Source organism: Patiria miniata, unplaced genomic scaffold (genome assembly GCF_015706575.1).
Source record: "Patiria miniata isolate m_02_andy unplaced genomic scaffold, ASM1570657v1 HiC_scaffold_13, whole genome shotgun sequence".
Lineage (NCBI taxonomy): Eukaryota > Metazoa > Echinodermata > Asteroidea > Valvatida > Asterinidae > Patiria > Patiria miniata.
The window spans coordinates 13,812,038-13,822,096 of NW_024037051.1; positions in this window are offsets into that span (position 1 = coordinate 13,812,038).

Below are 10,059 nucleotides of genomic sequence, written 5' to 3' on the forward strand. Positions count from 1 at the left end.
GCTTTCGTCCTTGGGAATTTTTTTTTTCTGTGCAAACAAACTAATAAACTATGCACCAACGCACAAACTAAATGGCACAATGAACCTTATGGCTTAATTGCATAGAAGTAGAAATTTAACCTGCATTGAGGTTGAAATTCTACCTCATTTGCACAACTAAATATCAAAGTGACCCTGCACAAACACACCTGATATACACGAACATCTGTATAGGTACTGCGTACTGTATAGCGGACTGTGCAAGGATCTCCTGTCTCGTTAATTATAGTCCAGGCAAAATACTTAAATTTTTAGTGAAACTCACACATACAAACTGCAACAGAATTTGGAATTCTATCTACATTTCCTTGTTTGAATAAAATTTTCTAAGGGAAATCAATATCAGAGACCGGATAAGGACATAATAAAGATACAAAATGGCTGTTATTAATACCTTAAATTAAGTTGCGCGCAAATACCTTTTACTCATACATTCTCAAAGGTCAGTACTGATGAGCTTCAAATTCACAAACTTCTATCTACTGGCACAAACTTCTATCTACTAACAAAAATAAACGGTGAATTATGTGAAAAAAATTAAAAATTCTTGATCATATGCCAAAATACCGGGGGGAGGGGGAAATGTGGTGTTCATGGTAAATTGGGCTAAACACAGTAGGCGACGGGTTGCCTAACGAACAAAATAAAGGATTATTGTTGCTTACAATAATACTGTCAACGTCAAAATGTTTTCTTACCAGTAATTTTTGAATTTTCTTGAACGTTTAGGCACCCACCTGTTTTTTAATCCAATTATACAGACACCTCTTTCCCCGTTTTTTTTGTTTTCTGGGCTAAACATCACATTTTCATCATTGTTCAAATTTGCAGGAGCTAATTCACGTTGGGTCAGTTTGGGAATTCGAATTCGCCATTAAGCAACATTTGTGAAATGTAAGCAATGGAATTCGAAACCGGTTCATGTAATTACTTTGTTTGTCTGTGTTTCTTTGTTCCAATTTGAAAATGCTTAATACTATTTCCCATCGGATACAGCTACATAGCAGCAGCCACAAATGACCATATTTTGATCACTTTTTTTGCATAAAAACAAGCACATGTTACTGAAATGAACCATGTTTAAGATCAACTTAGGGCCTCATTGAGAAAAAGGTCAGAGATATAAGAAACCAAGATCGTAATTTAAGGGCAAATGCACAGTAGTTTAAAACCATATATGACCCAGACATCATCAATATTCTTGAATTATCATCAAAAATATCATTGAAAACGAATTCAAATGCAATCATTTACCATGTAAAATATTTTTCAAATTCATTAGTACGTGCATCTTTGTCAAAACGGTACAGATTTTGCTATTCTGGAGTTTTACTCGCTGCTGTGGAGTAACGCCCTCTGTTGACCAATAGTGTACAGTGTGACAACTATTTTTTTCAGGTCAAAACTTTGCGGATCTAGGACGACGTACGTTCACTGCGCTATTTTGTGAGATCAAAAGTAAGACTTACCCATGCTTTTATTCAATCTACACAAATGGGACTTATTAATTTACTGGAGAATTTTCATTTTCGAAGGAATGTAGCGTAATTTTTAATCAATGTTTTCCCTCGAAACTTGGGAAATAAAATTAATCATTGTGTGCGCGCGACGCAGGGGAATATGTATGTTTATGATGTTTTTCACTTTTTGAGTTTTGGGGAAAAGAGAGCAATCAGTAGTATTTTAGTAGCATTTTTATATTCAAAAAAGAAAACAACCAAAACTACTTTGTAATTTACTCTAAGTAGAAAAGAAAAAAAAGTACTTTGTAACTTACTCTAAGCTTTATGCTGGGCTAAAGGTGTTCCATCTCACGATCTTATTTGCTTATGCGATCGCGAAATCCGCCTGATATACTGACAACAAATGCTTCATCACCGAGAAACTCATCCAATCACACCTTTTTTGTTTGTCACTGTGCCGCGTTTTAATTGTCTTTGCTTCCATTCACTGTTTAATAATCTGATTCGACATAGGATTTTCTAAGTGTATTTAGGTCCAGGTTATCAATAATAATTTCCTAGGCAACATTGATGAAACTATTTAAAAATCCATGTTTTGTAGCTTCGGTCAGTTTGTTTCTTGGAGAGAAAAAGACAGAGAAATAAACCTTAAAATTGAGATGAAAGGCTTTTACACTTAATGGACAGACCTCGTTTCCCATTATTTTGAAAGCAGAAAATTCTAAATAGAATACGCGGATATGAAACGAAAATAAGATTCTTTTGCAGATAAGCCTAATTCAAACAGACTGCTAAATTTAACTTATAATGACCACGGGCTCGTGTGGTCTAGCAGTAGAGCACAGGGATCATGATCGTGAGTTTGTGGGTTGGCGAGCCCCAATCTTTTGTGTGTATCTGGCACACATACTCGAATATGTATTCTTGTGGAGTCATGTCTTTGTTCTCGTGTACTAAAATTTTATTCGTGAAAATCTAGGTTCAAAATGCTTCTATTTTAACCAAAATTAATGATGGGCTGAAATTCGGACTGAATATCCCGTATATAAAATACTTCATTTTGCGACGTAAACACCTTAGGTAAAATACATATATCTGTTTCATGATAACCTTGTGGAGACGTATTCAATCTTTTGCATTTCAAATTAGAAACTGATACATATTGAAGTACGCAGATGCTTTCAAACAACATGTATCATTTCGGTTCTATCATTTTGTTAAGATATTAAAGTTTACGCAAAATCCTGCAAATTCATTGATATTCTCTAACCGAATTGTCACATCTAAAGAATCTACATTCTTCATTGATAAAACAGCTTGTCTGAAGTGTGGCTGAACCTGTCGTAATACTGGTGGCTTTATGTTACCAAGTTCCCAGAGCAGTCAAAGTCTCAATGGCTTGTGAATTCAAGACTTCTCAGTTGCACGTCATGCAACAAAACCCACACAAAATGTTACCTACATGGGCTGACCGGCCCGTGGTGGAGCATACCAGTGGATTTTGAGTGCACACAAAAACAAAATAAACAAAAAGAAAACAAAAACCCTAAAATTGCAAATCAGTCAAATGTTGTTTTTTTCCCAAAGTCGTCTAGTAGCCAAAACAAGAGGCAGACATTATGGTATTTTATTTTGGAGTTATGGCTCAATATTAGACCCCACCCCCTAAATTTTGGATATTGACCCAATATTTGGAAATCTTAAGATATATATTATCTAGCAAGTGGATAAAAAGCTTCAAGGAATCGATTGATGGCGGTCTAGAAGTAATCAGAGTTCATTTTCTTGCTCCAAGGACAAGGGTCAATGGCATTTTTATTAAAAAAATACTTCTTTGTTTTCTCATTTTTTCCGACAGGCACGATTGCAACTCCCTTTGATATGGAGTGTCATGGCCTAGCGGTTAAGAGCACCACCGGACTCATATTCTGGTGTTTCAGAGGCAACAGTGACGTGGGTTGGAGCCCGCCGGACACTTGTGCTCTTAAGCTAGGCACTTAACCATGCGCTTCGTCCTGCGGATGGGACGTTAAGCCGGAGGTCCCGTGTGTTGCATAAATGCACGTAAGAGAACCCAGTAAACACTTACCGCTATTAGAGAAGGGGTTTGCCCCGGTGTTTCTGGCCTCCTGTATAAACTCCCACGCGGAGTATTTAGGAGACTCCCACGCGGAGTATTTAGGAGATGAATTAACCAAGAAACCAAGTAATAAGTGTGCCCCGACTTACTGCATGTCGGCTGTTTACGGATATGTTTGTGTATGGGGCGTACGTGCAGACAAAGCACATGCAAGGGTCGTTCAGAATGGCGTGTCAAACGTTGCAATATTCAATATTTTGCAATATATATGTTGGATGTTCAATATGTGTTTGTTATCTTTTACATTTATGTGCGATGTTTAATATAAGTGTGCGATGTTTTTCATTATTTGCGCGATGTTTAATATATTTGTGCGATGTTTTACAATATATGTGCGATGTTCAATATATGTGTGCGATGTTTTACATTTATATGCGATTTTCAATTTATATGTGCGATGTTTTTGACGATATATATGTGCGAAGTTTTCAATATTATGTTCGATTTTTTGCATTAAATGTGCGATGTTTTTCGCTACAATTGTGTGTGTTGTTCTACAATATATTTGCGATATTCTCAAATATGTGAGCAATGTTTCGCACATATGTTTGACATTTCGAGCTATTACTATTCGATGTTTCATCGGTATGTTTGCATTCGATCTTTTGCAATATGCATTTGATATTTCCCTTTTCATTCGTTGTTTCTTTAAGAGTCAAAGTCTGGTTACTAGACCGCGAAAGTCTGACTATTTTGCCTAAAGTCAGTGTTTGAGACGTCAGGGGATCGCGTAAACCGATTAGAGCCAGACCTAAACGGTAAAAACCGGAATTGTGGGTAATTCTTTAAGCATACGCAATGCGTTCATCATTGTTTGGGCAGTACCCCAGCTGTGCCTGTACTACCCATAGTGTTATGTGCATCATCTATGCATTGAGGAGTGCATGACACATGGTCTGAGCTCCAAGGCCGATGTGCACCTGTCCCGTTTAATGATCCAGTTACCTGATAATTTGTTAGCATAAGCTGATGTAAAATTGGGCAAAATTAGATGTTTATGAAAAAAAATCAAATTGTAAGGGGTTAACCTTGCATTTTTGGGGGCAAAATCGGGAAAAATCATGGGGTTAGATGTTTATGAAACCTTTCAAATTGTAAGGGGTGAACATTGCATATTTTAGCGAAATTGGGCAAAATCAGATGTTTCCGAAAAATTCAGATGTAAGGGATTAAGGCCAAAAAAAAAAGTCTCCGGTTTCTGGTATGCACGCGCGTCGCCGTAGCTATGCGCGTCGGCAAAATGAAAACGTTTTTATTTTCAATGAACGATGATGTCTCAAAACCGCCAAACTCACTGGTTTGACTGGAATGCTGCTGCTGCAAAATTTTAACGTGTTTTTAGATGGGGTTTTGATCGAGAATGAGCTTTATGTGGCCTCTCTGGTCTCCCATAATATTTGCACTAAGTTTAGTTAAGGGCACCATTTGCAGTCATCAGCCGACATTTGAAGCAAAAAAAAAAAAACAAGCCGCGTTGCCGCACCACTTTTTATGCAAGCTCCATACCAGAAACCGGAGACTTTTTTTGGGCCTAACCTTGCTTTTTTAGTGAAATTTTGCAAAGTAAGATGTTACGAAAAATTTCACATTGAAAGGGGTTAACCTCGCATTTTGTTTTAAAGCGAAAATCGGAAAAAATCAAATGTTTCTGGAAAATTGCAGATTGTAAGGGGTAAACCTTGCTTTTTGAATAAGATTGGGGAAAATTAGATGTTCATGAAAAAAAATCAAATTGTAAGGGGTTAACTTTGCATTTTTTTAAAGCAAATTAGGACACAATCGGATGATTCTGGAAAATTGCAAATTGTTAGGGCGTAACCTTGTATTTCTAGCAAAATTGGGCAAAAAGAAATATTTATGAAAATTTTTAAATTGTATTACCTTGTATATTTAGTAAAATCTGGCAAAATCAGATTTGTATGAACAATCTAAAATGGTAAGGAGATAACCTTGCTTGTAAGCAACATTTGGAACATGTTTTACTAAAATTGGGCAAAATCAGATGCTTGTAAAAAATCCAGATGAAAAGTTTCCTCAAAAAACAGCTGTTGAAAAAGAACCCAATGTTGAACTTTACTGAGTCTGAGGTCTATCGAGGGGACGATCCTTATTTCAACTCCCGGAGATTCGCTGACAGTCTCTAGTTTTCTTTTTAAGAAAGTCGAAATAGCTGAAGAGGGAGGTGAGAATCTATATGTGCCCAGATACAAAGAGTAGAAACCTACGCGTCTGCCTTTTGAAAGTACACAATTGCGGTGTTCATTGTTGCGTAATGATCCGCCTAGCACATTAGGCTGTGTTATGCAGCTTTCTAACAAACCAAACACACTGGGCTCATTATATCGACTTGTTTTTACCCATTAAAGTAAAGCAAATGGACCCCGTAATCTTCCTGGCGCGTTTAAGACAACTTTTCTCAGTCTAATGTAACGAAATGGCCGAGTGGTTACGATTCGTCGTCCACGATAAGCGGGGTCCCGGGTTCGAATCCCGCTGGTGTCTTTTTGGTTTTTAACGTATGAGTTCAATTATTCACTATAAGAGATTTAATTTCCCGTCGTAAAGTACCAACAGTACCTTAGCTTAATCGGTAAGCACTGCTGCTGGTACTGTCCGCGAGTTCCAGGTTGGCGCCTTCGTACAGGTTCAGGGCATGTGGTCCACTCGGAGGATCAGGGCTTAGGGGCCGCCCTGTTCCTCCCTTAGCTCTTTGCTTTTACATGGTGCCTGGCCCTCCGGGGTTATATGGATGGATAGGGAAGGAAGTGTGTATTGGTCGTGGACGCCGGGACCCCGGAAGAGAACTAAGGGATCGGCTGGGGCATTGTTATGGCTCAGACCGATCCCTGAAAGCTTGACTAGCACATAACTTTTTGATTTTTTTTACCCTCTATCTTTTATACTTTGGTATAGTTTGATATCTACAGCTGCTCGGCAGGTCTACGGGTAGTATCGAACTTGAAACAAAGGTGTATTTCATAAATCAATAAATATTTCATAATTGACTATAATCAAAACGGAGTTTCGTTTGATCAATTTGACTATCATTATATAATGACGCGATTGCCAATTGACGTAAGAAAAGCCATAAATTATACCGGGAAAGAATAAAGATGTACATTGTAATATAAATATTATTTATACATCTTTCAAATAACGTGTCTCTAATTGTTAGCATTCCAAACAATACAGTAATTCGCAATGGTATTTGAATGGTATATGATAGCACGATCAATGCGTCTCTATTAAATTTAAAAAAAAAATTTAATTTAGGCGCCTGTGTGTGAAATATTCTTTGATTGACTATGAGCATTCCATACGAATGGGTTAATTCGCAAAATATAGCAACAACAAAAGAGAAAGGAAAAAGAAAAAATTCCTTTACCCTAAAAACTGTTTTAAAAAGTCAAATGGGACACTTCATGTATTGATTTAACAGTTTGCAGTTAACCTTACATTTTAGCAAAATTGGGAAAAATCAGATGTTTGTGGAAAATTGCAGCTTGTAAGGAGTTAACCTTGCATTTTTAGTAAAACTTAGATGTTCATAAAATGTTTCAAATTGTAAGGGGTGAACCTTGCATTTTTTAGCGAAATTGGGAAAAATCAGATCTCTCTGGAAAATTTCAGAGTGTAAGTGGTTAACTTTGCTTTTGTAGTAAAATTTGGCAAAATAAGATGTGTATGAAAAATTTCAAATTGTCAGTGGTTAACCTTGCATTTGTTTAGCAAAATAAGGCAAAATCAGGTGTTTATGGAAAATTTCAGATGGTAAGGGGTTTACTTTGCATTTTTAGCGAAATTGGGCAAAATCAGATTTGTATGAAAAATCAAAAATTGTAAGGGGTTAACCTTTGCCAAATTAGGGCACAAAAAATGCAAGGTAAACCCCCTAACATCTGAAAATTTCAAATTGTTAGGGGTTAACCTTGCATTTTTTTTAGCAAAATACGGCAAAACCAGGTGTTCAAGAAAAATTTCAGATTGTAAAGGGTTCACCTTGCATTTTTAGCAAAATTGGGAAATATCAGATTTGTATGAAAAATCAAAAATTTTAAGGGTTTAACTTTTGCCAAATTAGGGCAAAATCAGATGTTTCTTGAAAATTGCAGATTAAAAGGGGTTAACCTTGCATTTTAAGCAACTTTGGGCAAAATCAGATGTTTCTGAAAAAAATTCCGATGTAAGGAATTAACCTTTTTTTTATTTTTGTGAAATTTGGTAAAAATTAGATGTTTATGGAAAATTTCAAATTGTAAGGGGTTCAGATTGCATTTTTTTAGCAAAATAGGGCAAAATCAGATGTTTATTGAAAATTTCGAATTGTAAGGTGTTATCCTTGCTTTTTTTAGTAAAATTGGGAAAATTTAAATGTTTATGAAAAATTTCAAATTGTCAGTGGTTAACCTTGCATTTTTAGCAAAATAGGGCAAAATCAGGTGTTTTTTGAAATTTCAGATTGTAAGGGTTAACTTTGCAGTTTTAGCAAAATTGGGCAAAATCAGATTTGTATGAAAAATCAAAAATTGTAAGGGGTTAACCTTGTCAAATTAGGGCAAAATCAGATATTTCTGGAAAATTGCAGATTGAAAGGGGTTAACCTTGCTTTAACCTTGCCCTTTTAAAGGAAATTGGGAAAAATCAGATGTTTCTTAAAAATTGAAGATTGTAAGGGGTTAACTTGGCATTTTTAGCATAACTGGGCAATATCAGATTTATATGAAAAATCTCAAATTGTAAGGGGTGAACCTTGTATTTTTAGCGGAAACTTTACATCTGGATTTACAGAAGCATATGATTCTGCCCAATTTAAGTAAAATATACTCCAAATTTTGCTAAAAAAGCAAGGTTAACCCCTTACCAGTTTAGATTTTTTTTATACAAATCTGATTTTACCAAATTTTACTAAATATACAAGGTAGGTACATCAGCTATCCAACAAGCTAAAGTTTGTCAAAATCCATCCATGCTAAGGTACCTTTAGACCGAGACACATGAGGGACTTAGGCCCTACTGCACAAAAACGAAACTGGGGGCATCATGTACCTACGTCTGGGGATCACTCCAACAGGTTTAAGTCTGAAGCCTTGCCGATTTGTCAGCTTGTTGGCCTATTCATCCCTATCCAACAAGCTATAGTTTGCCAAAATCCATCTATGTTAAGGTAGCTTTAGACCGAGACACATGAGAGCCATGTCGGCTGGCGCTGACAGCCCTTGCTATGGCACTTACTGCACAAAAACGAAACTGGGGGCATCATGTACCTACGTCTGGGGCTCACTCCAAAAGTTTCAAGTTTGAAGCCTTGCCGATTTGTCAGCTTGTTGGCCTATTCATCCTCCATCCATCAAGTTATAGTTTGTCAAAATCCATCTATGTTAAGGTACCTTTAGACCGAGACACATGAGAGCCATGTCGGCTGGCGCTGACAGCCCTTGCTATGGGACTAACTGCACCAAAACGAAACTGGGGGCATCATGTACTTACGTCTGGAGCTCACTCCAAAAGTTTCAAGTCTGAAGACTTGCCGATTTGTCAGCTTGTTGGCCTATTCATCCCCTATCCAACAAGCTATAGTTTGTCAAAATCCATTCATGTTAAGGTACCTTTAGACCGAGACACATGAGAGCCATGTCGGCTGGCGCTGACAGCCCTTGCTATGGGACTTACTGCACAAGAAACGAAACTGGAGGCATCATGTACGTACCTCTGGGCCTCACTTCACAAGTTTCAAGTCTGAAGCCCTGCCGATTTGTCAGCTTCTTGGCCTATTCATCCGCTATCCAGCAAGCTATAGTTTGTCAAAATCCATCCATGTTAAGGTACCTTTAGATTGAGACACATGAGAGCCATGTCGGATGGCGCTGACAGCCCTTGCTATGGGACTTACTGCACAAAAACGAAACTGGGGGCATCATGTACCTACGTCTGGGGCTCACTCCAAAAGTTTCAGGTCTGAAGCCTTGCCGATTTGTCAGCTTGTTGGCCTATTCATCCGCTATCCAACAGGCTATAGTTTGTCAAAATCCATCATGTTAAGGCTACGAGACATGGGAGCCATGCGGGTTGGCGCTGACAGGCCTCCCTATGGGAATTACTGCACAAAAGCGAAAGAAGCGGCATCCGCTGCTACGTCTGGGCTTCTCTCCACAAGTTGCACGTCTATCGACCTGCCTATTTGCATGCGGATTGGCCCATTCATCCGCTCCAAAATGGTACGGAGTTTGTCCAGATCTGTCCAGGTTAATGTACCTTTAGGCTGCGAGACATTAGAGCCATGCGGGTTGGCGCTGACAGGCCTCCCTATGGGACGTACTGCACAAAAGCGAAAGAAGGGGCATCCGCTGCTACGTCTGGGTTTTTCTCCAAAAGTTTCAGGTCTTTCGACCTGCCGATTTGCATACGGATTGGCCCATT